Genomic DNA, 19,704 nt, shown 5'->3' on the forward strand with positions numbered 1-19,704 from the left:
TCACATCGAGGATTATATGTTTGCATTCGATTCCTCATACATTCCAGGTCCAGAGGAACACTGGAATGATTATTTTATGGGCATTCTTTTGTTGCAGCAACATTAAGAGCAATCAAAATTTGAGGCCAAAACTGAACTGGAACTAGGGGCTTTGAAAAAAATTGTTTTCGAAGGAGAGCCCAGATGACATCAACGAAGGCCGACGTTTGGGGTACCCATGACTTGCCAAGGTCTGTACCAGTGCTTTGCATTCACCATCTCAGTCTCCACAGCCCTATAAGGTAGGAATCACCGCCCTCACTGCACAAGCTAAAACTCTGAGAGGCCAAGTACCCTGCCTGGCATCACACGTACTGCTAGAACGTGGCTTCTGGGTTAGGGCGGACACCCTGTCCCGACTCCCAGGTCCATTCTCTCTACAAGGCACCGTTCTGCCACTGCTGTGAATGACAATCATGATGACAACTGCCCTCCAGAGAGCAAAAACAGAGCTGGTACTCAATATTTATTATTTTATTTCACCTTCATCCTTTTAACAACAGAGATTTCGCTGGTGTTATTAAATCCCATTTTAAAGAGAAGGAAAATGAAGCCCAGTTAAGTATTTGCCCAAAGTGACAAATCTGGTCAATGAGGAAACCAACACTTGAACTCAAGTCTGTGGATTCAAAGCCTTCCCCCTTTTCACTGTGCTGCCCTGCCTCAGTCACTCTTAATTAAAGGCTGGCTCTAAGTTAATTTCCATCCTGAAAATGAACAATATACTCAATTACTCTGTTCCCTCACACCATGATCATCAATTAAATATGTGAACTTTTCTTTACAGACTGGACCTTCTACATCAAAATGTAGCTCAAAGTCACCATGTATTCAAATAGGGGAAGGTCCCCAAGAGCAGTATAATGGATTGGCAAAAGAGGAAAAAAAGGTTTTCTTCACCCCAACCCTCAGCTAAGTCTTAAAGAAAACAGAAAACAAGAGGGGCTGGGGGAGAGAGGAGGCAGCTGTCTCAGATGGCCTGAGTTCCAAGGGGAACTGCTCTTATTCTTTAATGGAAGAAGGTCTGTCCATGCTGACGGGCTAAAGGGGGGGGGGGTGCAAATGAACAAAGGTAAAGAGAAGAGGAAGAAAGATTGGTCTGAGACCAGCTAAAGTGTTCTCATTAATGGGCCTGCAACTTCAAATGTCATCAAAGTAGAGGACCCAGCACAGTCTAGCAAAAGATCAGAAGAATCGTCCCCTCCGATCGTTTCATTCAGCAAAATACAGTCTTTTTACTAGGCCCAGCAACTAAGTACAAATGTTCACCTGACTATCAGGGCTATTCAAAATACATTCAAACTATTTTCAGACTCATCTTAGCAGAATTAACTTGATCATTTTCTTATGGCTTGGTCCATGAGTATTTACAACTGGCTCTTATCACTGGCAAGTTTCAAAATCCAAGACGGGCTTCCTGCTGCGACCCAGTTTATGTGTGGTTTGTGAGCGTACATGTGGGATACACAAAAAATGAGAGTTTAAGCAAAATGGAATGAGAAGACTAAATCAGCCACCTCTACCTGGCATTCACTCATTCAACAAACATCCCATAAGCATTTAAAAGACAAGATGCTAGAAATTCAAGTATAAAAACCAGGACTTTTCAATTATAAGACTTCTGGATCACAAATGATATTCCTTCCAAGTACGTAAGTGAGGGCCTGTCTCTTGCCTTACATGGCAAGATTCCTCGCTTGTTCACTACCCACCCACCTCAACTCCTCCTCTACTCTTCTGCCCTAACACTGGTCAGGAGAGGCTTGGGACCCACAGCAGCTCCTCCACAATGGAGCGAAAATGATATGCTCACACACAAATCTGATTATGTCACTCCCTTCCTTAAGATTCTCCAGGTCACTCTTCTTGGACTTTACGTTAAGTCCAAAAGCCACAACATGGCATGTGAGGTCCTTGCTCTCAGGCTCTCCCCACCAGAGGCACTCTGCTCTGGGCACAGTAAAGGCCTTGCCACTAGGCAGAAGAACCGTGATGCCTTGCTGTTGGGCCTCTGCCTGTGTGATTCAACCTGCCTGTAATGCTCTTTCTATTCCCCATTCCTACACCCCAGCTCCCCAGCTCCCTGGGTTAACACTCTCACTTGCCCGGTCAGTCTCATTTTACTTCCTACCTCCCCCCGCCCCCCCCCCCCCCGGCTCTCCTCCTTCACACACTTAACCACGTTGAAACTGTTGGCTTGCCTACATTCTCCCATAAGAACACCTCACCTGTGCATTGCTGCCTTGTGTAGAACACAGCAAATGTCTACTGAATGAAGGAATGGACTATACCTAACACTAACCATATTCTGGTACAGTCTTTGCTTGCTGCCCTGATTGTTAAAAAAGCAAATTCCAAATCTGCCTTCCTTCCTTCTTCTTCTCAAAGGCACTGAACTAGTCTAACCTTTGTAGTCTCAGCAGTTAGTGCTCACTCCCATTTTTAAAGTCAATTGAGCTGCTCCAATTAACCTGCATTTCTCATCCCAAACCTTAGAGTTGGAAACTGAGCGCCACACTATAAAACAAGCACCACTCATCAGAGGAGACTGAAGAGAGCGAGGGTCCAGGTCACACATGTGGAGTATCTAACTTCTAAAACCACACATACCTAAACTTTCCTCCTAAGACTTTAGTATGAATTTCATCCTTTAGTGGTACTGATAAATAAACACTGCATTCTCAATGCTGGCTCCAGGCCAAATCTGTCTTCAACTTTGGCACTGAGAGTTAACCACCTGGAGTGAGGGGGAGGAGAGGGGAGAAGAAGAGAGAAAGTGAAGAGAAGACAGAGGAGCACAAAATGGCAAAAATATTCATCGAGTAAACTTCAGAAGAAAAGCCGGGTTGATTTAAAATGAACACTAGGATGCAGACAGGAGGTGGCAGCATGGACTTGAGGGCTGAGCATCGAAATGCCTGGCCGGGCCTCCTCGGCCTTTCCTTCCAGGCTTGGCCACAGAGGCCGGACCATACTCTTTCTGACCACGGGACGAGCAGCTCACCTTTGTTAGTCTACAGGATGGTCTAAGAATAAAACGACTAAGACGACTGGCAACTGCTAAAAGAATCAAGCTGTATACACAAATTATCCTTAAGTGTTTGGACAGTAGATACAAAATTGTGAAAAATTGTGAACTTGTGTTTTAATTTAGACTAATATTCTAATTTGGTTTCTAATGGCTCAAAACATGAAACTGGCTTTATTGTTGACTATTTCAATCCAGCTCAAAAGCCATTAACAAATGCATCTTCGGGAAATTTCTTAGCAAAACGACACTCAAAGGCAACTCTTATTCATTTCTGAAATCTCATTTTCAATGAGTTCTAAGTTTATAGCACACCATCCCTGCAATTGTAATGCCATTCAGGGTGCAATGATACCAATTCTGTCCCAAGCCTCACTAATTGTTAAAGCTTTGGATGGATATAGCTAGAAATTTAGAAGCTGCATATGAAACTCACTCATGACCCTCATTATATTTTTGCTCAGAAAGTTTCAATATCAGTGCGTAATTGTGAGTTACATGCTAAAATCCAGTGACATTCAGAGACAGATTTTACAAAGCCTTTTAAGACACTTAAAAGCTGAATGGCTCAGGTCTTTGATGTGACTGAATGCTTTGCAAACCAACTTGAGGAAAGTTTCCTTCTCTCCAGTATGCAAAGGCAGCCGCCCATGACTATAGGTTCTAGAGTGTGATTTGGAAGCATTTTCGCATCACACTCCTCATAATTCAAATCCTGGTTTGTGTCTGTCTTTATAAGTCATTGTTGGCCAGATGGAAAATATTAAGGAAAAGATACTGCAACGAAAGCAGCAGGCCGTAGTCCACAGTTGCAAGGCCCCAGTTAAGCGGAGAGCAGACCTGCAGGCGGGCTCTGCTCAGCTACACGCATAACTCTGGCGCATCCCCTCTCCGCCCAGCAGCAGGAGGGCCCCAGGCCAGCTGAGAGCGGCCACTGTGCCAAACAGACTGTGCGAGTCTCACTGCTCGGATGCTTCCAGAGAAAGAGGGAGAATCGATGGGTTCCTTTGTAAACAACTTCTTGTGCTCTCAGGCTGTGACTGACTTCAAAGGTAGCATAACTTAATCCTGTCACAAATTATGCCATGGAAATCTTGAGACCGTTTTCCTCCTGAGGAAATACCTATGTGGTCACTTAAAAACTGGATTCTCACAGGTAAACAGCAAACGACAAAAGAAAAACCAAATGCAGCTTTTAGCCAGTAAGAAAAACTGCACAGCCAAATATAACTTCTACTCACTACTTAAACCTATTTTCAGTAAAACCTTGCTGGATATTAGCAAATACAGACCTTAAATATTAAATTTGTGTTGACTAGGACATCTCTTCATACACTCATCTCTAGTAACAGGTCCTAATTCACAGTATTGACTCACCCCAAATATATTTTGAATAAAAAGTTTTAATTGCTAATAATGGTTGAACATTATTAAAGGCTTAGTTTCCAACAGGCATTCTTCTGAAGACTTAGGTGTATTAAATTTTTGGAAAAAGTCTTTTTTTTTTTTAACCAAAAAAGCTCTCATTTAGAAATGATATAAGGTAAGTGACATCATCAATATTCCCTTTACACAACGGCCTAGAATATTTAATAATAACTTGCCTAAAACTTAATCCAGGGCTAACTACAAAAGGATTCTTCCACTCCTCCATGCTGCCTCTCCACATCATTTGAACAAACTTTAGTTATTCCAACCATGACTATTTCCGAAGTGCACTAGACCATGAAGCCCTTGAGGACAGGGATAGAGTTTTATTCACAGCTAAATCCCCAGGACCCAGCGCAGAGCATGAACGAATGAAAAAAAAAAAAAAAATGAATGGAGAGAGTAGAAAGAAGTGGAGAGAGTTGAAAGTAGAGCCTCAGGCTTTCCCCCCCTTACCCGTATGCAAGCACCCATGATAGGCAGCACTGAATTAGCATCCAAGTGTCATCGGAGAGAATATAGCACTTGGGTAGTTCTTGATAACTGGAAAAAATAAATCAGTGCATAAAGAAGAAATCTTGAATGTGGATTTTTATCCTAGGATCCAGAGAGCATAGAAGGGGGTCTGAGAAAACCCTGGAAAACTTTAGAAGAACATCCAAAAACACTTTTCTGGAGATAGTTCCTGGAGCTTTCAACAGATTTTCAAAAGATTCCCATAACCCAAAAGGTCAGCTCCATGAAGTATTAAAATTGAAGAAGACTATATGGGAGAGCAGAGTGGGAAAGACCAGGGATTCTGGTGGTCGGGGGGGCCTGTATTTGAGTCATACTCTCCGAGCAGCCACTCAACATTGGTCAGGTCACTATCACTCTGAAAGACAGTGCTATCATCTATAATTTACATCATTGTCCCAAGAACTAAATTGGATGGTGAATGTTAAAAGTATTAAGGCATGGGGGCACCTGGGTGGCTCGGTCAGATAAGCATCCAACTCTTGATTTCGGCTCAGGTCTAGATCTCAGGGTTGTGAGATCAAGCCCCGTGTCAGGTTTTGTGCTCAATGCAGAATCTGCTTCAGATTCTCTCTCTCTCTCTCAAACAAATAAATAAATCTTAAAAAATGGGGGGGGGGGTATTAAGGCATGATACCCTCTCTCTACCAGCTGCACGCCAAGTGTGTATAGTATACAACAATAAACCATGAACAGGAGATGGTATAGAACCACTGAAGGAAATATAATGAAGGTGACAGCTGCTGTGATTTTCCCTGAAACTTTTCTCATTTAGTCAATTAAGAGTAAAAACCCAGGGGCGCCTGGGTGGCACAGCGGTTAAAGCGTCTGCCTTCGGCTCAGGGCGTGATCCTGGAGTTCCGGGATCGAGCCCCACATCAGGCTCCTCTGCTATGAGCCTGCTTCTTCCTCTCCCACTCCCCCTGCTTGTGTTCCCTCTCTCACTGGCTGTCTCTATCTCTGTCAAATAAATAAATAAAATCTTTAAAAAAAAAAAAAAAAAGAGTAAAAACCCAGAAAACATCTTCTTTTTTTCCAGAGTATATACTAAAAAGTCTCTTTTAAATCAAGCTAAGAGTTAATATTCATACTTTAGACTAGATTTTGAGGTAAAAGAAATTGAACTGTATTCTCATATGCACAGCAAAACAAAAGAAATTCAAAAATGCCCATGACACCAACTGAAAGAAGAAAACATGGATTCTGTCTCAAAACTTATCCACCTGTATGAAGAACCCTTGCAGATCCTCCCAGATGTATCTTTTGAGGCTATCTGTTTTGACATCATAATTACAAAATGGTATAAGGGCCCACGAGATCACAAACAGATGAAGACTCAAAGAACAAACACCAAGAAACAATCTTTTACTTGCTAAAGACCTTAAATGATAGGTAAATACCTTCAGAAAACAAAGGTTATAAGTTAGAGTGAAATTAATGAAAAATTAGCATTTAATTTTTCTAACTGTACCATTAGCACCTCCTCCCTCAAAAAAATCCAACGACAACAACAAAAACAGGAAAGATACATTTAGGTCTAAATCTAAGAAAGTAAGTATGAGAGTTGGATGCTGAAAACCTCAAAACACCAAACAAAGAAATTAGGGAAGTCCTAAATAGATGGGAGAGATATACCGTGTTCATGGATTGGAAGATTCAAAATTGTTAAAATGTCAACTTCTCCACCTGATTTATATATTCAACTCAATCCAAATCCCAGTAGATTTTATGCAGTAAGGCAAAGGAACTAGAATAGCAAGCACAATTTTGAAAAGAACACAGCTAGAAGAATCACGCTATCTGATTTCAAGACTTACTGTAAAGCTACAGTAATCAAGACAGTATGGTATTGATAGACACACAGACCAGCGAAACAGAATGGAGTCCAGAAACAGACCCAACCAAATACAATCAATTTTTGGAAAAGGTGCAAAGGTAACCAATAGAGAAAAGATGGGCCTTTTCAACAAATGGTGCTGGAACAACTAGACATCGACATGCAAAGAAAAAAATAACTTTCAACCTCGTACCTTAAAAAAAATTTAACTCAAAATGGATCACAGACCTAAATATAAAATATGAAACTTCCAAAAGAAAACATAGGAGAAAATGTTGTGGCCTTGGAGTTAGGTAAACAGTTCTTAGATATAACCCTAAAAGCATGATCCATAAATAACATATTAAACTTTATCAAAATTATAACCTTTTGCTTTGCGAAAAAACACTGCTAACAGAATGAATAGACAAGCCATAGACAGGGAGAAAATATCTGCAAAGCATAACTGACAAAGGATTTGTATCACGAATACTTCAAAAACTCTTAAAACTTGGTGTGCCTGGGTGGCTCAGTTGGTTGAGTGTCCAGCTCTGGATTTCAGCTCAGATCATGATCTCAGGATCATCAGATCATGCCCAGTGTGGGGCTCCATGCTCAGCAGAGAGTCTGCTTCTTTCCCTTCTGCCCCCACCCCCGGCTCATGCTCGCTCTCAAATAAGTAAACAAATCTTTAAAAAAAAACTCTTAAAACTCAACAATAAATGAACAAACCAATTTTTTTGAATGGGTAAAAGATCTGAATAGACACTACCAAAGATGAAACACAGATGGCAGATAGGCCATGAACTGATGCTAAAAATCACTAGTCATTAAGGAAATGAAGTTTCCTGAGTTGAAACATCAGATCCCACTAACACCTAACAGAATAAAAACTATGAAAATGGTGACATTACCAAATGCTGGTGAAGACGTGGAGCAACTAGAACTCTCATACATTGCTGACAGAAATGCAAAATGATACAGCCATTTTGGGAAACAGTTTGGCAGTTTCCTGCCAAATTGAATGTATACCCAGCATATGACCCAGAGATCCCACTCCCAGATATTTACCAGAGACAAAAACTTGTGTTTACACAAAAATCTGTATGCAAATGTTTACAACAGTCTTACTCATAAATCACAAAAACTAGAAACAACCCAAATGTCCTACAATAATGAAGGGATAAACAAGCTGTGGTTGCATGTATACGACAGAATACCTACTCCACAATATAAAGGAATGAGTCATTGATACATACAACACAGATGGATCTCAAAAGCATTTTGCTGTGTGAAAGAAACCAGTCCCCCAAAGAAACAGATATGATTACATTATAATGGCACTTCAGAAAAGGCAAAACTCGGGATGGAGAACAGACCAGTCATTGTCAGGGGCTAGTTAGCAACAGGAGGAGGGTTTGGCTACAACCAGCAGCACAAGGAAATTTGGGGAGAGTTATGGAACTGTCCTTATCTTGGTTGCAGTAGTAGATATAGGACCACGCTTCTATCAAAATTCAAAACTGAACATTACAAAACTGAATTTTATTGTATGCAAACTGAAAATTGAAAAATAATTAAAAAGTCATAGTATCTCTTAATTTTGAAAAAAGGAATAAATTTTACTTCTCTAATGCACTTACTTGATCGAATCTGTTTAGAAATGCAGGCTCTGGAATCAGAAGAATCCTGTCATTTTTTAGTTGTATCACTTTAGGCAAGCCACTTCATCTCTCCAATCCTCAGTTTCTTCATCTATACAATGGGGACCACAGTGCCCTCTCCTAAGGTCATTGTGAGGATTAAATGAGAAATGGAAAGCACATGGAAAGCATTCAGCAAATAGTAAGTATTTAATAAATATGAGCTGTTATTGAATTTTTATGCATATTTTAGCAAGTTTTTTTAAGTTATGGAAATAAAGGACATTACATTCACTCAAAAACCAGAACTACTTCAAGACTGTAATATAAGATTATAATGTGATACCTGAAATCAACAGAAGTCAACTCTTCAGGGGAAATTGTTTAAAATATACAGATGACTAACCATTTACACAGTTAGCTAATATCCTGTGCTCTTCTTAGTAGGGTTCAATATTACAACTGATTGTTTAGTTATTCATCTGCCTTTAGACTCGTGGGTCATGTGAAGATGGGGAATATGTACGTCTTCTATTGCTGCATCCCCAGTGCCTACAGTGGAATATCCAGAACTATAGACACCCAGTAATTGTCTCCTTAAGCTAAGTTAGACAAGGCAGAAAGTATGGGAGGGGCAGCAGAAAAGAGTGGAAAGCATACGGGTTTTAGAATCAGATGACAATATTAGTTAATAACTAATATTAACTTATTAGCTAATAACTAATGTCCAAGGCTCCTTTTCTTTTTCCATAAAATGAAAACAACGTCTCCCTGGCCGGACTGTTGTGAAGACTGAATGGGATAATGTATGTGAATGTACCGACACTCAGCTCCCTGAACAAATGGCTTCTACCATGGCAAATTCCTGTCTCGTTCTCCATATTAACACATTTCCCAAGAGCGGAAAATTTCAAAAATAATAAAAATTAAAAGCCATATTAGAGTTCCAGTTGGTCACCCGGTAAAACTTGTACAGGGATCAATACTACCAAGTAGCATCATGTTATTTTTTGATACTCATAACAATCCTTTGAAGGACTTATGACTGTCCTCATTATATAGATGGGGAAAAGAAGCCCAGAAGAGTGAAGACATGCTTATGGAGATGTAGATTTAAAAACAAAAAAACAAAAAACCAAACCAAACAAAACAAAACAAATCAAAAAAGCTGGGACTTGAACCTTCTGAGTTTATATTCTGGGCTCCCCCCACCCCAAGAGGATCAAGGAACAAATCAAAGGACACAGACATCTAAAGGCTCAGTGACCTCCTGAGTATTAACCAGTTGATGAACATCAAAATACTCCATTTTCTACTATGATCACTTCTAAATGCTCTAAACCTGTCCATCCGAAGAGGAGTGCATAATGACCCTTCAGAGTCCCTACTATTTACCAGGCACCCTGCTGATTTGCAAATACTGTCTCAAACACCACCACCTTGAGGCAAATCCTTATGTCTGAATTTCAGACATGGGGGAAAAATCGTTTCAATTTAGATAACAAAGATCATAAGCTGGCAAGTGGGGAGCTGAACCCAAACCTGTCTTATCCCAAAGCTCCTGCTCTTCCCACTATACCACAGTGCTCACTTCCAGAAGCTTTATGATGCTCCTAGGATTTTTAAATTTCCAAAGAAGCCAGCTTCATGATTTCCTCATATTACCCTCACTACATACATAGCGCTCAGTATTCACCTGAACATCTAGAAATTATCCTTTCAAAATAGTACGTGTTGAGATGTATTTCCTTTTAGGAAGTTTTTATTATTAACCAAGAATTCAGAATTGCCAAAGCACCATCTACCTTCTTAGAAAAATTACTGAAGACAGTTAGACTGCACCTTCTCTATAGGTACTATCTAGAAATGCACTTCTGATGAGAAGCAAAATTCCTCACAATAATTATACACACTAATAGCAATTTTGTCTTAATTGAGGCTAAAAGCACAAACAAATGAAAAAAAAAAAAGGTCTTCAGAAGTGTTTGCGAACAGATGACCTACAAGAGACACACTCTGAGTTTGGAAGAGCTAATACGATCATTTCCATTTTACAGAGGGAAGAAAAAAGCCAGCATCTTACCCAAAGTCATACAGCCCATAAGTCTAAGCAGAGTCAAGATCAAAGGTCTTTGCTGTCCTAATCCAAAGGTTCTTCTCTTACTACATCAGGGTTCCAGGCTAGGTCATGTTATCATGTTGCAAGGAAAAAGTCCCTTGCTGTCTGTCTTTGTTTCCCCAGGCAGAGCTGTCAGGGGAAAAAGATGACAACCGCGTAGAGTCACTGTCCCTACCTACTTCAAAAAAATGGATGAGGTCGCATATTTACTGTTTTCCATCTAAAAGTGACAAAAATGCTAATAACCAAATGCAATTTTTAAAAAATGTTTAAATACTGCCATGCATTCACAAGACTGTACTAAAACTTCTATAATCCCTCTGATCACGCATCTCAAACACATTCACGGGAATAAGGGAAAAAATCATCCAGGAAACATGAATCATAGCAATAAAGCCCTACTGAGCTCACTGGAACTTAATAAGATGGTATGATTTTTTAAAAAATCACAGGATATTTGAGCTTTAAGGGATGACGACAACTATCTAGTTCAATTCCCTCATTTTACAGCTGAGGATGATCCATGTCAGGCACCTGGTCCGATGTCACCTGGCCTATTAGGGGTACATGTATGAAACTTGAACCTGGATCCTAAAACTAATCTTTTCTATATATACTACATTGCTGCCAATGAAGACTGCCTTAATTGATTAAGATCAGTAACCTCACATTGACACTTAAAGCTACAGAATGTCAATGCAATTTATTCATCATTTTTAGGACAATTTCATTAAATCCAATGAGGTGAGCTAAAGGAGTATAGTAGTTAATACTACCTGAGTTAGGATTATAATTATATTAGGTTAGAATCACTGTTGGCATATAATATGGAAAACACTCAAACATTTTTAAATTTAACTTTGAATTGAACTTGGTCCTGACAGGGCAGCTCACCATATAACTGAGCAGTCTGAATTAAATTTACTAAGAAAATCTAGTTGTGTCTGGAAGAAACGTTAACAGAAGCAAAGATTTTTGTGTGCATCCCTTGATCTCTAAAATAGGATTACATGACAACAGGACACCCCCTCTCCCACCTCTGAAAAGAAATTTCTAACTCCATTCTCTTTGGGGGACTTAGCAGCCATCCAGGACAGTTCAAAGGGGACAAACAATGGATTGGTGTAAATTATGAACAACTCCCATTCTCTGAAAATACTTTGAAAACAATACTCTTAAAACAAATACACCTCAATTACAAGTACGTAAATGGACTGCCATTTGGCAACTGTTATTGAAATCTGCCATTTACATTCTAAGCTATTATTACTGTAACCAAAAAACACAAATATCCTTCTGGGAAATTTACATGAGAAAATTCTTTCGAAGACCATATAAAAGGGCCCACTAGTTTAATGATCTTAGCTGAGAAAACTTCCTATAAGAATGAAAAATGGAAATAAGAGGAACAATACCCAGAATGAAAGGCGCTGAACATATTAACATTTATCAGGGGACTCGTAACAGCATTTGTTAAAGAGGATTTTAAGATTAATAGCTAAAATGAAATGAAATTTAATACATATATAAACTAATCTATATGTATGTTTGTTACACACACAGGATCTCAAAAATAGTCACTAAATATAACTTACAACCCTAAACAACTGTTTGCTGATTCTCCTTTTACAAAGTAAAAACCTGAAGATAAATAATCATCACAAAGCTGCACACTGCTGACATCTGGGCCAGATTACATCAAACACTGCATTTCTGTTCAACACAGCGCAAGAGAATAAAAAATTTTTTCTCAATTTAAACCTGTCCCTAGAGCCATAAAGAATGAAAAACTGCCGAGTCAACAGCTTCTGGGTTTGCGTGTGCGTGTGTGTGTGTTGGGGGGGGGTGATGTTTTTGTTCGCTGGCTTTTCATTTTTTACTTCATGCATTTGTAATACGTCTATGTACTTTTCTCTCCCTCACACCCCCACCCTGCCCCCATTCATTGGCTACGTAATGCTCTGAACTTGCACTCTAAATTATTATGGAACAAGCCTCATATGCTAAAATGCAAAAAAACTGGCTACTAGTACAGAAACCATTTGAAGAACACCAGTAACTTTTGTTAAGGCTATTGTTTTATAGTTAAATGCCATTCAGAGCAACTTGAACCGGACCCTTCTACCATCAAAGAGAGCAATTCAGTGGGTTGCCTGGGATTTGGCTGGCAAGCCATCCTAATATTTATCTGGGGACAACCTTCACCTTTGGCTAGAAAATACTAACACAGAGCTTGAAATTGACCAAAGTAAGGACAGTAAATACTACGGAAAAGAGTTAATGTGGATTTGCTGTAGCTATTACTCAAATGATGGAACCCATAATACTTTGTTATAACACATTCGTGTGTGTGTGTGCGCACGCGCACCTGCATGCGCACACGCACATATAAAAGCAGCTAAAGATATTTAATGTGGCTTTCAGCTAGAATATAACAATCCAGCCTTCACCCCAATCTACAACTGTTTTCAAAAATAAAATCTGAAGAACATAACCAGTTGTCCTCCCATACTCTCAAAAAATCTGTTCAACTACTCCAATTTCAGTGTTGCTTTCCATTAGCAAAAGGCAGGAAAAAAAGGAATTTGTGAATTTTCAGAGCTGACTTCAGAAGTTTTAAATAAATATCTTATAGATACTAGACCAGGCAGTGCAGTTAGGGAGTAAGAAGGCCTAGTAGAGAACGTGTATAGGAGAGGAGGGAGGGACAAGAACAAACACACCCTGGGCTTTCTTCCTAGGCTTCAGCATTCCTTATTTTCTTATTAAGAATGCATTTTCAAGCATTTATCTCTTCTAAGCTCTATAACTAACTTCCTATTCCAAATAACTATAATCTTCAGATATAATAAAACTAAGGGGAAAAGGCAGACTTTACAGCATCTGGAGTGACAAATTGAGAAAAGAAATGTGGTAACCCACAGAAAAATCTCAGTCCGGCTTAGATCTGACTTGTAGCTGAAAGTCAGCTCAAGTTTTCAGGTCCTACTCTTCTGAGATGATGAACTCATACTATCATTTTTAATGAGAGGCTCATATCTGCCTTTGATGTGTGAAAGACACTCCCAGCTGGAGGAGAGTACAAGAAAGATCTAAAATATTTGCTTCAGCTGCAAAGAGCTATTAATGAAAGTTTAGAAAACGAGGTATCATTAGAGGGGGAGATCTTTAGGAAAAAAGATGACATGCTCTCATCTTGTGAACTCTGAGGGGAAAACAGTCTAGTAAAATGAAATCTGACAAATAATCTTCCCTTCTCTACACACCAGAATTCTTCACCCTCCTTCACCTTGTCCAGAGCACGTTCTTTTTTTTTTTTTTTTTTTTTTTTTAAAGATTTTATTTATTTATTTGACAGAGACAGCCAGCGAGAGAGGGAACACAAGCAGGGGGAGTGGGAGAGGAAGAAGCAGGCTCCCAGCAGAGGAGCCCGATGTGGGACTCGATCCCGGAACGCCGGGATCACGCCCTGAGCTGAAGGCAGACACTTTAACGACTGCGCTACCCAGGAGCCCCCAGAGCACGTTCTTAATCCCCAGGTATGTAGGAGACAGAAAATGGGCTTCCTATAATTTGCTATTCGCACTAAACACCAAGGGTGAGACACACAATAAATACAAAGGTTACAAAACCCAACAGCTCATCAGCCCAACGATTCATCAGCTCCTATGGAGGAGTTTTAGAATTAATTCTTATAAAAACCACCTTTAAGTGTGTTTAAGAAGGAGAGAACTTATCGTGAAATCCTGTACAAAGGGGAACTCTTAACACAAGTTCGAAGAATTCTACATAATTCTCTGTACTGCTTAATGTTCGGAGATTACAAGCATTTCCTTTTTGTCAAAAAGCAAGCAAAAGGAGAATCTGGCTTTCTTAATCACCTATTTAATCTACCTAAATATATTTTCTAACAATCTGTTCTTAGTACAGTGTACAGAAAACCATTAAACAATTTCCATAGTCCACTAAAGTTTTTTTTTTCAATTTAGTGCAAATAGTAACTATTAACCATATTGACATATTTATAAAATATCACAAAGTGAAATACCACTCTAATTCACCATATTACACAACGGCTATATAAGGCAAGAAAGTCTATGGGGAGGGGCGCCTGGGTGGCTCAGTCGTTAAGCGTCTGCCTTCGGCTCAGGGCGTGATCCCGGAGTCCTGGGATCGAGCCCCACATCAGGCTCCTCCGCTGGGAGCCTGCTTCTTCCTCTCCCACTCCCCCTGCTTCTGTTCCCTCTCTTGCTGGCTGTCTCTATCAAATAAATAAAATCTTTAAAAAAAAAAAAAAAAAAAGAAAGTCTATGGGGGAAAATGTTTACTTCTGTCTTTGGCATTAAAATCTACACAAATCTGCAGCATTTAAAATTTCCAGTACAAAGTATTAAACACAGACAGAGATTCAATTGGTAGTGAAAAGGGGCTCTATATAGATTTTCTATGTAGAGTCTGGGACATTTTCAATCCCTCTTAGCTGGTCTGCAGAGTAACTACATTCCCTGAATGAGCAGGGAGAGTCATACAGGCAGCAAAGCATTTGAGACCTTTTCATATGATTCCCTTTGATAGAAGGAAAAGAGAAGTATATGATGAAAAATATAAGTTCCTTTCTGGAAAAAAAAAATTCTGTTACTAACTCCCAAATTAGATGTTTTATATAACATTTTTACCTGTATATTAACAACTTCACAAAGTAGGTCTCATTATTTCATAGATGTGGGAAATGAGGATCAGAAAAGTCTAAGTGTTTTGATTTGTCCCATGGCTAATAAGTCAGAACTTGAATCTAGTTCTGACTAAATCTAAAAGATTTACTTTAGAACTTTAGGTGACTCAGCATGAGGGCATCATCTACCTTCTGTGAGAGGAATAAATGCTCTAAGGTAAGGGTGCCGAGGAAGGCAAATTGGGACTCGGAAAGAAGCTATTTCACCAATTTTATTCATTCAACAAATACTTACGGAGCACCCACAGATCAGGTACTCATAGGTTTTCTCTCTTAATTACATCTAAATTCTTGTAAAGCCTCTAGGAGATTATATAATTTCTCTTTCCAGAGTTTCCATGTTCCTAAGGCCTATGTGCCATTGATTCCTAGGCCAATGTGACATTCCTTTTTTTCCCCTCACACATGCCTGGATGAAATCACGCCAACCCTCAGCAGCTTTTAGAAGTGATGGCTTTACTAGAGTATTTATGTTAAAAATAATAACTTCAACAGCATAACTGGAAATAAATATTATTTTCCAACAACAAAAATTTAACAAATGGTTAAGTAGAGGGAGATGGACAGATATGACCGTATCTCGGGATGACAGCTGATAACTAAGATAGATTCCCTACCCACCATCAACATGTTATAGTATTAAAATAAATAAATTCTGTAAGCAGAATAGCTGCTTCCTCTTTTTAGTATGATTAAAACTTATTCATTTTTCAAAATATTCTATTTGTCTCCCTGACTTTAAATTCAGATAATGTAGTCTTTGGATTAAAGACAAGAATGAGGGAAAATATTAGTTTCTTATCTCAGTTAAGATGCTGGTTTACAGAGGCAGCAAATCATGCAAGGCCTTTTCTTAGGATTCTTTTTGATAAGAGGGGATAAGAAACTGCTTCGCTTCATCATGCCTCAGTTTCCTCGATAAGTAAAATGAAGAGCTATCCTGGCTGCCCCTTCAGCTTGACAGAAACTAAACCTTGTTACATAAAGCTCCTGAGTGGGTGGGTGCCGAGTACCATTCAAAACCAACAATTCCCCAATCTCAGTTGCAAGTTCTTACTCTATATTTGAGCCAACACAACACCAATGAAAAGATTAAATCAAGGGTTTTGAGGCGAGAAGGGAAAGGCTAGGCTCAACACCACTGAAAAGAAAGGGCAGCTCCCCCCCCCCAACCTTATATTAAGAGATAATTCTGAATTGTCCCAGCCAGAACACTAGGAAGACATGTCCAATTCAGGCCAGAGTGTGGCTTTTGAAGTGAAGGGGTATCGCAATGCTCTGGAGTTCACTCCCCCCCACACATACACAAACACAAGCGCACAGCGCCCCAATGCTGTTTGTCCCCTCGGCCTCAGAGCCCTGCCAGTTGGCAAACCCAAGCCAGGAAGTTGTCAATTCCAATTGCGTTTAAGGCCATGTAGTCCTATTAAAGAAGCCTTGCTGGTTAAGGGGCGTCCTCTGTTTCCAAAGCATGGGAAAAAAAAAAAAAAAAAGCGCTCTGCTTAGATTGGAGCTGGCAACTTTCACTGACTAGAGTTTTCAAGGAGCTATGAATGAGTTTAACAAAGGAGGTCTGTGGCTAGTTTCTGGCTGAAGTCCATGTCAACAGTTTTTAAGGTCACAGGCCACACTAACTAACATTTATTCCCAGCAGACCCTGTTCTAAACACAAGCTGTAAGTAGTACAAATTTGGAATTTCTCTGTAATCCCTTGAGATATTCCTGATCCTTCCACATGTTTCTGCCCAATTAAAAACAATTCTCACTTTGCACCACAAGAGAGGCCGAGCTCCGCGATCTCAGTCCATCCTTAGGGTAGATGAACAAAAACCTGGCAAATCAAAGGGCTCGAGTGGGGAAGGGAAGGAATTCAGCTGGATCACACTGAAAAGTGCAGACAGCTCCCCAGGGGCTCAGTTTGTGAAAGAATAAAACGGGTTATGACAGAGATCCTGAGGCCATAAAAAGCAGGTTTGAGGCACGCATTGGGAATAGGTTCCTAGTCCCCTTACACAAATAAGATAGAAATTTCTGAAGAAATTAAAAGGTCACCTAGGTGAGTGGAGAACAGCTATAATCTACAGGACAGATGCTAAATAGCCCACTGTGAAATTAATACGATCATTTCTCAATTAAGATGAACTCTAACTCACTTTTAACATTTTCAAAATCAAGACGCTTCTTGAAATCAATCTGAAAACTTAATACAGCCCTCTTTTTCCCCCCTGAAAAGCCATTTTCACATCAATGGTGCATTTCACGACTGATGGTGTTACTTTAAATCTTGCAAGGCCACACGGAAATAATGACTTTGAGCTGAGCATCAAGAACCTCACTTAGTCCTCCTGGCTACCATGGGAGATATCTTCTGTTTTATGGATGAGGAAACAGGCTCAGAAGGGTAGTATGACTTGCTTACATTCCTATAGCTAGTAAGTGGTAGAATCAAAATTTGAACGCAGATCTTCCCAGGGCTCAAAACACAGATCTTCCCAGAGCTCAAATCTATACCACAAATTGGGCGGGGGGTGGGAGTGGGGGAGGAACGACACAAACCCGCTAGAGCATCAGTCATCACTTTGGTAGTTAAAGCATGTTGTTTATAACTTCTATATATTTGGAATCATGTGCTATATGAAGGTAGATATCATTTTTCCAAGTTAAAAAATACATAAACTGTGGTGCAATGAATATTTGGGTTGTTCATGACAAGATAAAACTGCCAGAACTACTTATTATAGACACAAAAAGAAGAAAATTAGAAACACCCGTAATTCCATTACCTAATTATTCTTATTGTTAATACTTTGCTATCCAATCAACCCACCATTTTTCTATGAATTTCTTACAAAATACAGATCATATCATAATTCATCTCTTGCTTCTTCTGCATAACATTATGTCCTAAATGTTCAGTATCGTTGAAGGATCACCAAAAACATCATTTTAATGGCAATGCTGTATCAGAGTTTAGCTCTCCCCCTCCATGAATGGCTTCTAATTTTTCATTCCATATGCTACAATAAACATCTTCATACATGTACTGTACATATATTCCTAAGTTTTCCTTAGAACAGATTCCTAAAAGTGGGAATAATTTAAGGGTTTTTAATATATATTGCCAATTGTTTTCTAGGAACGTTGGACCATTTTATACCCTCCCTTACCAACAGTGTGTAAATGCCCACCTCGTGGCCACCAAGAGTCACCTTTGAAGTTGACATGACCAGGTTCATGAAGACTTGGTTATGTACACGCCCACACAAATCATACCTCTGACAAGGACGTGATGTTACCAATTGGTCTGTCCTTCTAGTAGTAACTCTAGCACTGTGTAATGTTGTAAGGTGCCAACGACTACCCTGCCAGGATCTTTGCTTACATTATCTCTAATCCTCACCAAAAAAGTAGATATGAGAAAATTAAGGCTCAAAAAGAATAAATGAAGCACCCAAAAGCACATGTCCACACTGGCAGCACTAGGAGTCAAGCCCTGCGTGCACTCCTGACCATGCTCCCCAGGCCATGCCACCTCATAGTTCATTTCACCTTTCAGGGATGATCGGCTTTCCTCCCACCTCCCCATGGGCTGCCACTTTCCCTAGCAATGCCTCTTTAGTTAATAAGGCCAGTGAAGGACAATACCCACATCTCATGGGCTTTGAGAAAGAAGAGCAGGTTGCCTGTCTTCTTTAAGCAAGGAGTAAGAAGTAGCAGCATGTGACTATGGCAATGCTTGCACACAGGTGGCAGAACCATAAAATGCCACTGCCACATTAGATAGCAATTTGGCATTATGCAATAAAATTGAAGAGAAATGAATCCTATGACATAGCTGTTCATCTCCTAGGTTTATACACCAAAAAACCAGGCTATCTGTTCGAAAATGTTCATAAAAGCCAGGAACTAGGAACAGCCCAACAGCCACCTACAGTCAAAGGCTTCAACAAATTATAGTATAGTCATACAATGTGGAATGTTACAGAGCAACGAAAACAAACTACAACTATAAGCAACAGCATGGTTGAATCTCAGGCGTTCGGCAAAAGAAATAAGACTTAACAATTCCAAATTGTATAATTCAGTTCATACAGAGTTCAAAACCAGAGAAAACTATACCACATTATTTAGGGATGCATATATAGGTGACAAAAATTATTCTGCGGAGCAGGAGATTTCTTAGGTGGTGATTACACAGGTATTTGCTTTATAATTATTAGTGTGTACTTAGGTTTGCTTATGTGTGCACATATAAATATTTATATACTTATGTATACTTACGTGTGTGTGTGGTTAAACTCCATGCACTTTTCTATTTGCAGATTTTATCTCACAATTTGCAAAAAGCAGGCACAGGGTTGTAATTAAACATTTACATAGCAG

The 19,704-nt window shown here is 39.6% G+C and overlaps 1 protein-coding gene across 9 annotated transcripts in view; it reads right to left on the bottom strand.

Moving 5' to 3' along the window:
* The window catches only part of DENND1A (DENN domain containing 1A), a 489,454-nt gene that overhangs the window by 304,281 nt on the left and 165,469 nt on the right, over nt 1-19,704 (bottom strand). Inside the window, exon 1 of one of the 9 annotated variants that reach the window (XM_057313748.1) lies at nt 8,471-8,497. The exons of the other annotated variants lie outside the window; for them this stretch is intronic. The gene's annotated coding sequence lies outside the window, so the exon portion shown is untranslated. Of the gene's footprint in view, nt 1-8,470; nt 8,498-19,704 lie in introns of those variants that run through there. 9 annotated transcript variants of the gene reach the window in all.

The sequence above is a fragment of the Ursus arctos genome, unplaced genomic scaffold (genome assembly GCF_023065955.2).
Source record: "Ursus arctos isolate Adak ecotype North America unplaced genomic scaffold, UrsArc2.0 scaffold_18, whole genome shotgun sequence".
In the NCBI taxonomy this organism is placed as follows: Eukaryota; Metazoa; Chordata; class Mammalia; order Carnivora; family Ursidae; genus Ursus; species Ursus arctos.